The sequence below is a fragment of the Bombyx mori genome, chromosome 7 (assembly GCF_030269925.1).
Source record: "Bombyx mori chromosome 7, ASM3026992v2".
Classification (NCBI taxonomy): domain Eukaryota; kingdom Metazoa; phylum Arthropoda; class Insecta; order Lepidoptera; family Bombycidae; genus Bombyx; species Bombyx mori.
Window position 1 is genome coordinate 5,625,210 of NC_085113.1, and position 13,746 is coordinate 5,638,955.

General features: G+C 34.3%; 1 protein-coding gene across 2 annotated transcripts in view; it reads left to right on the forward strand.

Moving 5' to 3' along the window:
- Positions 1-1,306: 1,306 nt before the first annotated feature.
- Positions 1,307-13,746, forward strand: part of LOC101741363 (PAS domain-containing protein cky-1) — a 172,555-nt gene continuing 160,115 nt past the window's right edge. The window contains exon 1 of one of the 2 annotated variants that reach the window (XM_012694808.4): positions 1,307-1,823. The gene's annotated coding sequence lies outside the window, so the exon portion shown is untranslated. The remainder of the gene's footprint in view (positions 1,824-13,746) is intronic. The other variant, XM_021351418.3, reaches the window with a different exon arrangement.

The window sequence follows — 13,746 nt, forward strand, 5'->3', positions numbered from 1 at the left end:
TCTATGATCTCTGATAATATTAAGAGATGTTATGTATTAAGTCACAAGAAGAACCTTGAGTAAGTCTGAAAATATTGACATTACTATGAGAAATTGAGCACAATATTGAAATGTCCACTCATATCACCTTCGTCATTCGTGACCACGAAAACTATAAAGTATACGAAGGTCTACGAAAGTTGGAAATAATATAATGAGAGTAAAAAACGCGAGGTTAAATCGTAAAATTTGTTTTAGATACCAAAGAAAATACTAAGTAAATCTGCTTTATAATATTCCGTCATATTCTGAATTGCTAAGTGCTTTAAATAAGCACCAGTTGTCAGTGGGTGGTGCCTAGTTCTATATTCTATTTTAATATTTTAGTTTTCGGAGACATTTGAATATAGTGTTATTAACGGTTAATATTAATTACTATTTTTAATTACAAGACATTGGAACGATCTTAAGAGGTTACGAGAGCTTTTATTTTATACATCGCGTTGCGAATATTTTAGAAACAGTACTGCCAGTAATTATGCAAATTAGAACTTATGCAACTTTTTCGAATGATCAATTGGGACGTGGAAAATTTCTAAGTTCATTTTAAATATAATTAAATTAAAAAGTTTTTTAATTAGCATCAGATGTCTGACAACGCGTTTATGTCTTTTATATGAATACGTTTTTAATCCAATTATCATGTAAGCGTTACGAGAATTTCTTTAACTAAAAAGTTTTAATTTCAATCATATTTTAAGTTAATCTGATCGTAATTAGGGCAATTCTTTGTATATGTGAGCTCCGGTGATATTATAACAAAAGTTGGGCCGTGAATTCGTCCGATGTACGCTAATGAAATATATTTAATCATTACTCCCATTCCTGATCTAAATGATATCAAGTACTCGTTAACTTGCACAAAGCTCAAAGACAATTGTTACCAAATTACTTATCAGTTTATTAGCTAAAGAAGCTTAGGTTTGGCTAGGCAAAATTTAAAAAAAAAACGACCCTATCCTGCATCCTCTCGTATTACCTCGATCTCAAACAAGAGCATCGTAGTTAACCCGTTGTCAGATTATACATCAACAAATTGACAGTCCCCAGCATCTTCAATCCCGATTAACCACGGCTCATAAGAACCGGGCGGTCATAACACGGAGCCATAGTACAAAATAAAAGCAGCACGTCAACACTAAAACAAAACCACTCATCAACATCAGTCAGCGATGACACCTTACCGTTACACGACTACGAGCTATATATCGTAAGTCCTTTCCGTGAGAAAAACGTTATTGTATCGACAGCTCTGCTCTTGCGTCTCGTAGCTGAGAGCTGGAGGCTGCGGAGGCTTCGAAAAGCGCGCGAAGGCAGTGTGGCGCCGTTGGTCGTGCGCAGAGCACGCTTACATCAAGCGCGAGCGCTGCCGAATCTCGCCGAAACCCGAGCCCCGATTGGCCGAACCCAGAACAATAATCTCGAAAATGGAACGAATGACCGACCGTTTCTGTGTAGATCTAACGTAAACGACACTATTTTTTTTTTCTATTCGGTATGCCTTGTGGATCGTGCCCGAATGTGTATTAATGACCGTGTATTTGAGTACAGTGTTCCGAATTGAGTGCTAAACGTTTTCTAGGTCTGCTTGATTCACTTCAGCGTTTACAAGGGCGTGAAATTTGACTTGTTAAATGTGTTAAGTAAAAAGGTGTGAACTATTAGAATTTGCTTGAACTCGTCTGTCCGTACGTTTGTGTGAGGCAGACTTCAGACTTAGTTTATTATATTTTGTGCAATTTCATATTTACGTAAAGAGGATTGTGAAGGACTCATATACTGTGGTATGTTATAATCGTTCTTGTATCTGCTTTAAAGTAATGAAAATATGCAAATTCATTGATAGGTACGACCATCATGTGACCATATTTTAAGAACGAAGCAGCAAACATTGCCCCTAGAAAGATGGAACAGCCATATTATTACAATCAAGCTTTCAACCTCATATCACGCTGTGGCGTTTGTGCTTTGATAATCCTGTAACAACAAACACATCATTAGGTATATCATCACTAGCCATCTAGAGCGAAAAAAAATTCTAGAAGAACTTACTCAAGATACTCACCTCTAAATCCTGGTATTAATCCCGACGCATAGACTGCTGAAGTCACTACAATTTCCACACTTTCTGTCATTCAAATATTTGCTTGCTACCACTGTAACTATAGTGTAACCAAGATCGATAACAGTGACTTCAATTACTCTACCTCTATCTGTAGGAATCTCACTTTCATTTCCTATCATATCCTTACATTAGATACCATCGTTTGAGCTATCCTTAATCCGAAGAATTCGAATTTGTAACTTGAAGGTAAGGCGCTTAATATTGAATTGATTATGTTTATCTCATGTCCTGAAACACAAGCCTTAAATCTAGCATGGGCGTCTCAGTACGTACTTTTTTCCCCCCTACGAACCGCTGGTAGCCTATGAGGCCATTCTAGCTACGCCTTGACGGGTAGGTGAGCTCACCGGCTCAACCTGAGAGAATATGCTAATACTAGCCCTAGCAAGAGCAATGCTTCGCAGAATCTACCACAGGATCGGAATCGCGACCCACTGATAAAATCCGGCGAGAAAGTCAGTGGGCAGTACGTACTACTACAGTATGGCTACTTTTTGAACATTCGCAATCTGTTTTTATTTATTATGGTGAGAGATATTCCTTGTTATTATGTCAACTAATGAATACATAAAGGTAAAGTTTTCAAGAGAGCTTTCAAACATACTACTTTGCTTAATTTGCAAAATGGTATGTTCTGACTTCATGGCACTTGAAACATTGGCTTATCTTACTGTAAACTTTCAATCATAACGAAGAAAAACATCCAACAGAGAATGCTGTTGCCCACCTTCATACACGAGAAACTTATCAATACAACTAAATATGATAGATGCAATTATTTATTAATAAATGCTGTCTTAAAAAAAATGCACGGAAACTTCACTGCAAATACTATATGCAAAATAGACCATAAATTCTATGGGATTACATTGTTTGCATTGATAAAACTTGGAAGTGGAAACACAGTGGAAGTGTTTCATAAACTTAGGTTTTTTTTCCACAGGAGAAAATCTAAGTTTATGAAACACTTCCACTGTGTTTCCACTTGCAAGTTTTATCAATATTAAAAATGTAATCCCATAGAAATTATGGTCTACTAACGTAATTATAAACTTGGTATATGTCGTAGGATTCAAATCTCGCCATTCACAAAAAACAATACGGATTGCTTGCCGTAAAATTGAAACTTACTATTCCAGGAAGATGATCGGCACTGAACTATTAAATTATTAGCATTGTAATTTTACATTGAATGATTGGAATCACTAATTTCCTACGATTTTTGTTGTTACCTGTCTTTTAAATAATTTGACATTAAAAATTGTTTTTATTTATTGTAGTGGATGGACAGATGAACTTACTAAGAGACGACGTAGCTTAAGTGAATACGTGATATTCCGGAAGCTTTATAAAATATAATTGGAAAGTTTTGCGAAATTTTGTATTCTAGATTCATGTCTTATTTCTTACGTCAATAAAAAAGCATGAAATCCAAGTTCAATTACGTGAATGTGCTATACTAGATTTCTTTTGATTTTACATTTATAAAAATCCTTGAAGGTCTTCAAAATATCGATTGTACTTCTTCTTTTTCTTTTCTTTTCTTTTTTTCCCCCACCTAAGCTGATAGCCTTGAGAGGCTATTTCAGCGTAACCTTAACTAGTAAGTGAGCTCACGGGGCTCAAGCCGGAGTGATGCTAACACTGACCTTAGCAAGAGCAGTGCTTCACAGAATTTACCACCGGATTGGAAAAGCGACTCACTGAGAAGATCCGGCGAGAAACTCAATGGGTCGTGTCTATGGGAACTTCTTCTGTTACTTCTTACTTACTTAAGAATACTTCTATACGGCCACTGAAGGAATACATTTCTGTCAGGGTGCCATTGAAAAGACTATACGAGTATAGCCTTGAATTTACGATGAAAAAAAAAGTTTCTTTCCCCGTTTACTAAAGTAGATTTAGAAAGAATACCATTACGTTAGCTTGGGATAAATCGTGTAATTGTATGCTAACTTTTGATGAGGATCGATCGCATTCTTTCGACGGCGAGACAATACGTAATTCAACGAACATGTGTAAGAAAATTCACCTTGTACAAAACATACAATTATAGATAATATGATTTCAAGTTTTAATACAGATGTAATAATAAAATACTAATAATAGGAAATAAGACTGGGCAGACAGAAATATTACTGGTGGTAGGACCTTTTGTGAGTCCTCGCGGGTAGGTACCACCACCCTGCCTATTTCTGCCGTGACGCAGTAATGCGTTTCGGTTTGAAGGGTGGGGCAGCTGTTGTAACTATACTGAGACCTTAGAACTTATATCTCAAGGTGGGTGGCGCATTTACGTTGTAGATGTCTATGGGCTCCAGTAACCACTTAACACCAGGTGGGCTGTGAGCTCATCCACCCATCTAAGCAATAAAAAAAAAGTAAGAGAATTTAGTTAAATTTTGTACAGGGTGCCGGAATAAGACTGAAACTGTAATATCTACCTATTAGCTCAAAATTAGCAATGTATTGTATGTTAGATAAGCACTAAAATAATATTTAAAGGAAATGTATTGTTAAGTAAAAACTGGCTGGTTAAGTAAAAATATGGCATTCTGTATACTGTATGTAACTTATTGTTACCAAATTGATTGCTAAAGAATAAAAACTATCTCACAATAACAATTTATAGTTCACGGACATTCAACAATTCTACTTTTTAGCGCTCTATACTTAAATCAGAGAATATCATTTATATCAACACGCTCGTCAGCTTAAAGCGATGTTTATTTATATATTTAATATTTAAAGTTGTTATTTTCATATTCAGTTATTTATGTTATATGCCTTCGAATCAAATTAAACAATGTCTACGGAAACCTTTTGTGATATACAGTCAAAGAACGACATTGGCAAAGAAGGAAGTGTCTACAAATGTAGCTGATTCTTTTAATAATTTGATAGCTATAGCAGAACGCGGTTGGAATTCAAAAGTAAAAATAAATTTAATCTTATACCTTTAACGAGCAATTCTTGTATATTAATATATATATAATCTGAATCTCGGAAACGGCTCCAACGATGTTCATAACATTTAGTATACAGGGGATTTCGGGGGCGATAAATCGATATAGCTACGATTTATTTTCGGAAAATGCTGTTTTATTCTTGTTTTCAATAATCAACTCTTACCGACATCTATTGGCGAATAATAATACTATTTTTCTTAATTGAGGGCAACTAACCGCTTTAAAGACACAACAGGATGGTGTTATAAAAAAAAAACGAACTCGTGTCGAAACTCGGTCATCGTCTAGTTATGTTATTAAATGGCACGTGTACAATATTGTTATTTAATTTAGACTGCCTAGAAAATTATAAATTATATTTTTAATTGCCGAGAAAATATAGGTACAATAAACAATAATATTGTTACCTAAGTATTCTCAACGGCTCTGCGTTGCTTATGACAACCTATTGCTCCACGTTAAAATAAAAATATAAGGACTACAATACAGATGGTCACGTATGTTGTCATTACTCTTATCCCACATTTCGGAGGAGCGTTCGAAGCGTTTTTGTACGCCATTAAGGAAAATATTAGACAAATGTACCATCTTAATTGACGTAAAAAGTACAGACCCCAACCTTACAATAAGTCTAGTGTTTTTTGTTCACGTTTTATTTAATAGGTCAAATGACGCATCGTATGTTTGTTAGTCATGTTTTTTGCGAGACAATACGTGGTGGCTTTTGGTCGCTCATTACCGAGATAGGCCATCTGTTTTTGAATTAGAAAACGTTGGTAATTTTTTAAGCGTTCTCATTTAAATCTTTAAATGAGAATAGGTATAGTTTCTTGAACTTTTTCTGTTCTAGAAGACCTCATCAAGAAGATGTTAACTTTGCCTAATCAATATTTTGTGCATTTTACAACTTGGGAATGAATTTTCCGTTAACAACATTTAATAGGTAAAAGTAAAAAACTGCCTAATTTAAAGACATTATGTTTTTTATTGTTGTTTCAGATATAGTTCCGACGGTAATGTTTTAAATAAATTCTGACTAAAAATAAGAATTGGTTGGGATCACGGTTTTTGTTTTTTTATTGCCTTTGTAGGCAGACGAGCATACGGCCCACCTGATGGTAAGTGGTCACCGTCGCTCATGGACGTCAGCAATGCAAATACTGTTTCTATTAAAAATATATTAGTAGATTAACAGTCATTAATGACTACTATCTGGTAGTTGTTAGTTCGATTTGTTATTTACGTGTGTTTTTATTAACTACATATTTTGATTTACTACCTTACCTAGTTTACATTCTTAACTAATACTAAAAAAGTCTTTTAATACACTTTTACTCTTTAGTAATTTGAAAATGAATCCCAGTATTTTTATTAAATTGGAAAAAGTTATTTCTAAGTTTACGTGAAACAAGCCTTATCGCTAAGGTATTGTAACCGCGTCTGAATGTTACACAGCATTCCAGTCGAATTTATCCGTTTTCTTCTAAAAGCACAGTGCAAAATTAAGTCTGTCACGGTTCGACGCTTCAACATACTAGCAAAAGTCAACTTTATCGCGCTTCGCACAGGACATAGATTTCAACACAGAAAATCAGTCTTCAATAAGGCTTAGCAGATTGATATTAGATAAAGTTATAGAACATAAATAGATATTTAAGCAAATTGGTATCCCGAACCGGTTGCTAACCGGATGTGGATCTTACTGACAGGCTCTAACGTTTCTCACTCTATATAGACTATAAAATGTATTACTGTAATTATAAGTCCATACATTTTATAGTTCATCAGTAATAATTTTTTTTTTGTTATTAGCTTGAAAGTATTTAATCTACTTGATTTCGTATTTATCTCAATGATACTTATTATCATTATCTTAAAATAAATACACAATATTAATATAAATAAATATCGACGCTTGAAAGGCAAACGTGACTAAGCGACAATGCGTGAACTTTACAGTAGACTAATTTAAAGTTGAAATACCTGAAAACAAAATTTATTTTAACGAATCTAGCTGCAGTAAAATCTAGTTAGTAGCTGTAGGATTGAAATTATTTTAATAGACCTAGAAATATATTTTTTTTGCGCATCGAATACGGTTATTGCCTATCATTAATGTACAAAGCAGTTATTGTCACTTAGTCACGTTTGCCTTTCAAGCGTCGATATATTTCATTGATTTTTTTCAAATCGATAAGTACACTTCGGTTATATTATTTCTGTGGATAATTTTTGTCCATTGGATGGCTGTCTCAAAAAAATCGATATCAGCGATAAAAGCGCCCATTGTACCTTTGTATTTAGTGTTTCGAATTTCTGTTGATTTCATTTTTTATTAGCATTGCTGACGTCCACCACGGCGGTAACCCCTCACATCAGGTAGGCCTTATGCTACATACTTACTTTTATATAAGTATATATTGTGTAAAATAAAGTCTCACTGTACAATAAACTCTACTCTGCTATTTAACGATACATATTTGCATACCACTTATGTGTTGAAGTACAAATTAGTTTAGGAGCTGGGTGATGAAGCATTTACATTAACTGTTTAACCCCTGGTAGTCGAAATTAGACTATAATTAATTGAAATTATAAGTTTGTACACCTGTATGATTCTATTGTCAAAGATACTTCTATAATCACAAATTTCGCCAAGACTATACTTTAGACAAATATTAATAGAGACAAACAATATTACTCTATTCTCAATTTGACCACAGACTTTTTTTTTGGTACAATTTTTCCTTATTAGAAAAGGCAAGGGGATCTAAGCCCATACAGCCTTGTCTGTTCTATAATAAGCCATAAGAAAAGTTAGGCAATAAACAAATAGAATGTTTGTAGAATGCGTGCGTGTGTCCAATACATGGTAAAATGTGTAATGTTTTTTTTATTGATTTAATGTATTTTTTATGTATAATTTAAAAAAAAATTAACATTGTGCACTCTTTCTCTATATACTCTATAAGTGTGGGAAATTTCATACTCAGCCGTCTGCGCAATTTTCGTAAAAAGGGGTAGGTACAAAGTTTTTGCTTCACGTATTAATATATAGATAAACTACCTTGACCGTAAACGTCTGGTTGGTTCTAGCTTACAGACCTCACCGTCCAAAGTTCTATTTTTGATTGTGCTCTAAAATAGAACGGTGAAATAGTTTTATCAACCTCGTACGTCAGTTAGTACGTTAGTTAACCGAACATAATATAAAATTATATGAAATGGAGTATGACAGTGTGATGACCGTTTTGCGTGACGCTAACTTCTGGAATTGGTTTAGTTTTGAAAAACTTTACCGAGAAACATTCTGGTTGAAAGCATTCGTTTTTAACCGACTTCAAAATAAGGTTCTTAATTCGATTGTATTTTTTGTGTGTTACTTTGCTTCGAAGTGAACCGATTTTAATAATGTTTTTTTTTATGAGAAAGCTGGTGTGCTTCTCACGCGCTTCTCAAACTATCAAGTTCTGAGGTGATTTTAACATCAGCTTATTTTCAATAATGTTTTAGTTTGGTAATCCGGATTTGAACTCATCAAAGAGAACTAGTTCGGGTAAACTAAGATTAATTTAACTTTTTATTTATTTATTCCATCGAAAGGTGGACGAGTTCACAGCCCACCTGGTGTTAAATAGTTACCGGAGCCCATAGACATCTATAACGTAAATCCGCCACCCACATTGAAATATGAGTTCTAAGGTCTCAGTATAGTTACAACGGCTGCCCCATCCATCAAACCGAAACGCATTACTGCTTCACTGCTGAAATAGGCAGGATGGTGTTACCTCCCCGTGCGGACACACAGAAGGTCCCACTACCAGTCATTACGCAAATTATAATTTTGCGGGTTTGATTTTTATTACACGATGTTATTCCTTCACCGTGGAAGTCAATCGTGAACATTTTGTTAAGTACGTATTTCATTAGAAAAATTGGTACCCGCCTGCGGGATTCGAACACTGTTGCATCGTTAGATAAGAATGCACCGGAAGTCTTATTCTTTAGGCCACGACGACGACACCTAACCAATTAGTTCCGTTAATCAGTTTATCGTTCGACATTTTATCTTAAAGTATTGAGAACTATATTTCTCTTTGTTCCCTGTGAAAGTATCCCGTTCTAATTTTAAATCATCAGAAATCAAAATTACTATTCATTTAATTTTCATAGTTAAGTCAACCAGAGACGCGAATATAGTGTTTTTTTTAATAAATAACACTATTTTATATTCAGGCGTTAAATAATAATTGTAAAATCTATAGAAGAAAACTGAAAATGAGATGAGCATTTTCATGCAAATCTTGATGGCCGAACGTACAATCTAATTTACTAATACTTTAATTATAATTTAGACAATGATAACTAATCATACCTAACATTTATACTAACGATTTCAAATTGAAAGAAAAAGTTTGCATCGAGCGACTACGTGCTGAATTTTAAACAAAAAAAATCGAAACTGGCTATGCAATTGTCGACGTTATTAACGTGGATTTATGCTTCAAAGCCTGTTGAAAATTTTAATAAAAAAGACGATGAGACATGGTACAAAAACCCGCTCGTTAACTAGAGTCGGTAAAATTCGGAAATGAAATATTATTTAGAACGTGCTTCCAAGAAAAAGAGACAACTAAAGCGCAATTTATTTCTAGAGCGCTAGAATCTGTACCTACAGCTATTTTCGTCGAAACTCAAAGGATACGACGCGATGACATAGAAATCATTTGCCCTTGATTTTTTTGTCCTTGAAGACCTTTGTAGTTGAAGTTTAAATCAGAAAAATAAGCTTACAAGTCTCTCTCCCAAGGAATTTTGTAAATAACTGGCGGTAAATAAATAACAGTAGTCATTATGCTATTTATTTACCGCCTATTAATTACAAAATTCTACAAGAGAGATATATCGTCGCTGTCAAATCAAAAACTGCTATGTGCAAAAACTCTATTTTGAATTAATGAGTAAAAACATTTGCGTATAAAATTTTATATGAAGTGAATTTTTAAGAACTAAATGAAATGAAAGCTATATATAAATATTAAAGCTACAGACACATAACAGTTTTTTTATACGATAGATAGGGCTGTGAACTATACGAAAAGTTCAAAAAGTAAAAATCTCAAAAAGTGCACACAGCAGATTTTGGTTCGACAACGACGATGTACATATATGTTGAACTTTTGGTAAAGCACTTTTTAATGTCATAAATTGACGGACAAGTACGAAGTGCGTTTTATACGACACAAGCTCTCCGCGTTAAACGTTGCCTGGAAGAGATAGAGCAACCGATAGAGCCTTTCGCTGTGAAATTCTTATTCAATGCTAGATACCTTAACCTTTAATATTGTTTTTTTCTTTCTTTTTCTATTCTATTGGTAGTTCGTCTGTGTGCATATTCAACTTTGTATTAAATTATCCTCACACATAGACATTAAAATGTGATCTTCTTCTTAGTCCGTACCAGACACTCTTGACAGAGTGGTCGTGGTCATCACTTTAGGCGTTGGTGGCAAGCTTCACAGCACTCCACCACTCCTCTCTGACGGCCGCCCTTCTTATGCATTCGTGTAATGATGATGAGCCTTAAAATGTGATTGTCTGCTTAAAATCCAAGGAATAGATGAAACAATGATACTTACGTTTGCTGGCTCACAATACGCCATAGTAGCAGTTAAGTTCTGTTCGCTAATATGTAATTGTTGACAACACTGCATAGAGATAGCCTGATTTCCATGCTATAGAACCTACTCTATAACCCTATTTGTTTTTTAGTAATTTTTGTAGTACATTTGTTACCGTTGACTACACTACTAAAGCTGTTTAGGCTTCGTGACTGTATGAAACAAACTCTTTTTTTTAAACAAATCAAATACTCATTAAATATCCAATCGTATATGTAAGTAGGTAACGATTTTAGGTTACAAATATATTTTTAAATTTACCTTGATATAATTTAGAAAAATACAAATGGGATCGTTCGTTATATTCCTCACAAAATAACAGTGTAAAATGCGGCTGCCAGTAATGTTTACCAATTACACCATAAAGAAAATTAACGACGTGTTAATTTGATCAGTGTGTAAAATTTTACATAGTAATGTATAACTAGGTGAGCTCGAAATAAGATTCAAAATCAAATGCAGTAATACGTTTATTCCGGGTAAGCTATTTTAGTTTTTATTTTATTAATTTGTGCACACATCTTCAGCAAATTAGTCTTAGTTCAATTAAAAACCTGTCGTCCTCTCATTGGAACGTTTATAATATAAATATCCAATATTGACCCATGACCTCTGCTCCGTAAAACGCTATTAAATTTCTTTGCTCCAGTTACTGGGACGCAGGGCTGTAATTAGTTTATCATATTGAAAGAAATTTGGGCTTTTTTATTGCGAAAACCTATTGATTGCTGACTGCCATTGTAGAATTCAGTTAAATAAAAATTAATGACGTTGTACTTTTTGGAAATAAATTTGTTACATGATAATTTAATTAGGACATTAATATATTTTTTTAACTTACTTCAGCTTTAGAAACGAATAATATTATTGTTAGTAATTTTTATTATTATATTAGAGCGTGAGTTCATATCTGTTTTTTTATTCGTATTTTTTTTTTGTGAAATGATTCAGCCAAGATTCATTTACACCGTTTAAGCGTGGCTATCAACAAATTAATCTTGTTCGGTACCTGATTATTATCGTTACTGAATGATTGAGGCAGGTGCACAAAAACGTGACAAATTGATCACGAAATCCATACGTTTTCACTTTCCTAACACGACCAGGCTTAACTTGGAGCGTCGCTAACCTACATGAAAACACGTTGATATTTAAAAACAAAACACTCAATATACCCGTCGAGTATCCGCGCAAGCAAATATTTAAATTTCAATTCGAACTTCGCATATCAATGGGGAGCCATAAGCCACCGGCTTTTGTCTTTTTGTGCCCGGCCCGAGGGACAATAAAGAAAAAGCCGTAAGCGGAAAAAAAACGTAAAAACAATTCGAAAACAGCATCTAGATTCGAGACTGTGGCTGATTCGAGGCTGGAAACAAAAGAAGTCGGCTCCCTGACCGAGATCTTAGTGTACGCGGCCGCATCTCGTTTGCCCTTTTATTTGTACGTTTTAACATTAAGTCGATGTGATTTCTTTTCTCCGGTGCATCACAATGCGACGGTCTATCGAACGTCAGGTAGCTATTTTCGTAATAATTACATACGACAAGGGTTTTCATGTTTTTGAATGAGTAACACTGATTGTATTGTCCAGCTATTCTGTATGCAGATATGTATACGAAGCGAGTTAAGATATTCTGTAAGTCTTAATGGCTGTTCAGATTTCAGATTCTATTAAAGTAGTTTAGTATTTTTTTATGGATAGGCCAACAATTTGAAGTCTCACCTGATGTAAATGCTGTTTCGCAGCGTTTTTTACCGGTCATCGTTCTCGTCGAACCCGTTGCTTGCGACGAAGGGCTCGACGAGTAAATTAACCCACAGACACAGAGCGGTGATTCGCTGAATCTACCACCGGATCGAAATTGCGACCCACTGAGAAGATCCAGTGAGAAACTCAGTGGGCTAAAAACAATGCTATACACTTTGAGACATGAAATAGTTCTAGTTACATTTAAATCTTGCTACTTCAAAAAGGCAGGATAATGCTGGGGGATCACTACATGCTCTGTTAACATTAACCAATATAGAACTTAGGGACTCGGAGACGGTACATGGAGTTGGGGAGAAAAATGTGAATACTGATATCACAGATTAAAGGTAGGGAAATTTCAGGATTAGTTCGAGACTTACGAGTCTCCTGATCAATAATCCGCGATGATAATATTGTGATTATCAATGATGATCGACAGACCAATATCTAAATTCTTCTCTGTCTGCCTTTGTATACCCTGTATATATACACAACTCTCTCTTTCTCTCTCCCTCTAAAATTTGTATAAAAATCAAACACAAATTCAATTCTTAAAGTCTAATATCGAAGTTCAAAAGGTATGTATATTTTATGAAGTTCTCATCACGTCAATATTTTTGTTTCCCATCAATAAGTTTCATCATCAGCTAATTTTGGTTTATGAGCCTTTAAATATAGGTTAGTGTTGATTAAATATAAAAAGTTTCAAAAAAACCAGCTACTTCATTAGCAACAAGTTTATAGTTGTATATTTAATACATGCTTAATTAAATTGTGATTCGGTCATCGCTGTATTTACACTTTGCATGATAGCTTTAGTAACAGGATCCGAGTTCAACTAGGATGTTCCTTGTTCGATGGATGAGTAACTCTATTTCTCGAAAAGGGTTAAGATCAACCTGTTTTTTACGTTTATATTATTGGAATTTAAGCGATGCATACCCGTTGCAAGTGTGAGTAATGGTTTTTTTTTAATGCAAATCGATACTATGAAATCACATGGTTTTTAACATTAAACGAAATTTGCTGTGTGAGGTCATCCATGACTGGTTTACGAACTATTGATAATTTAATTTTTTTCCGTTCATCCTCATTTAATTTCAATCATACAATTTACGATATTTAGTACAGCTATACCTTACAATTTTTATTTCATTATTCATGTCGTATATCATTATG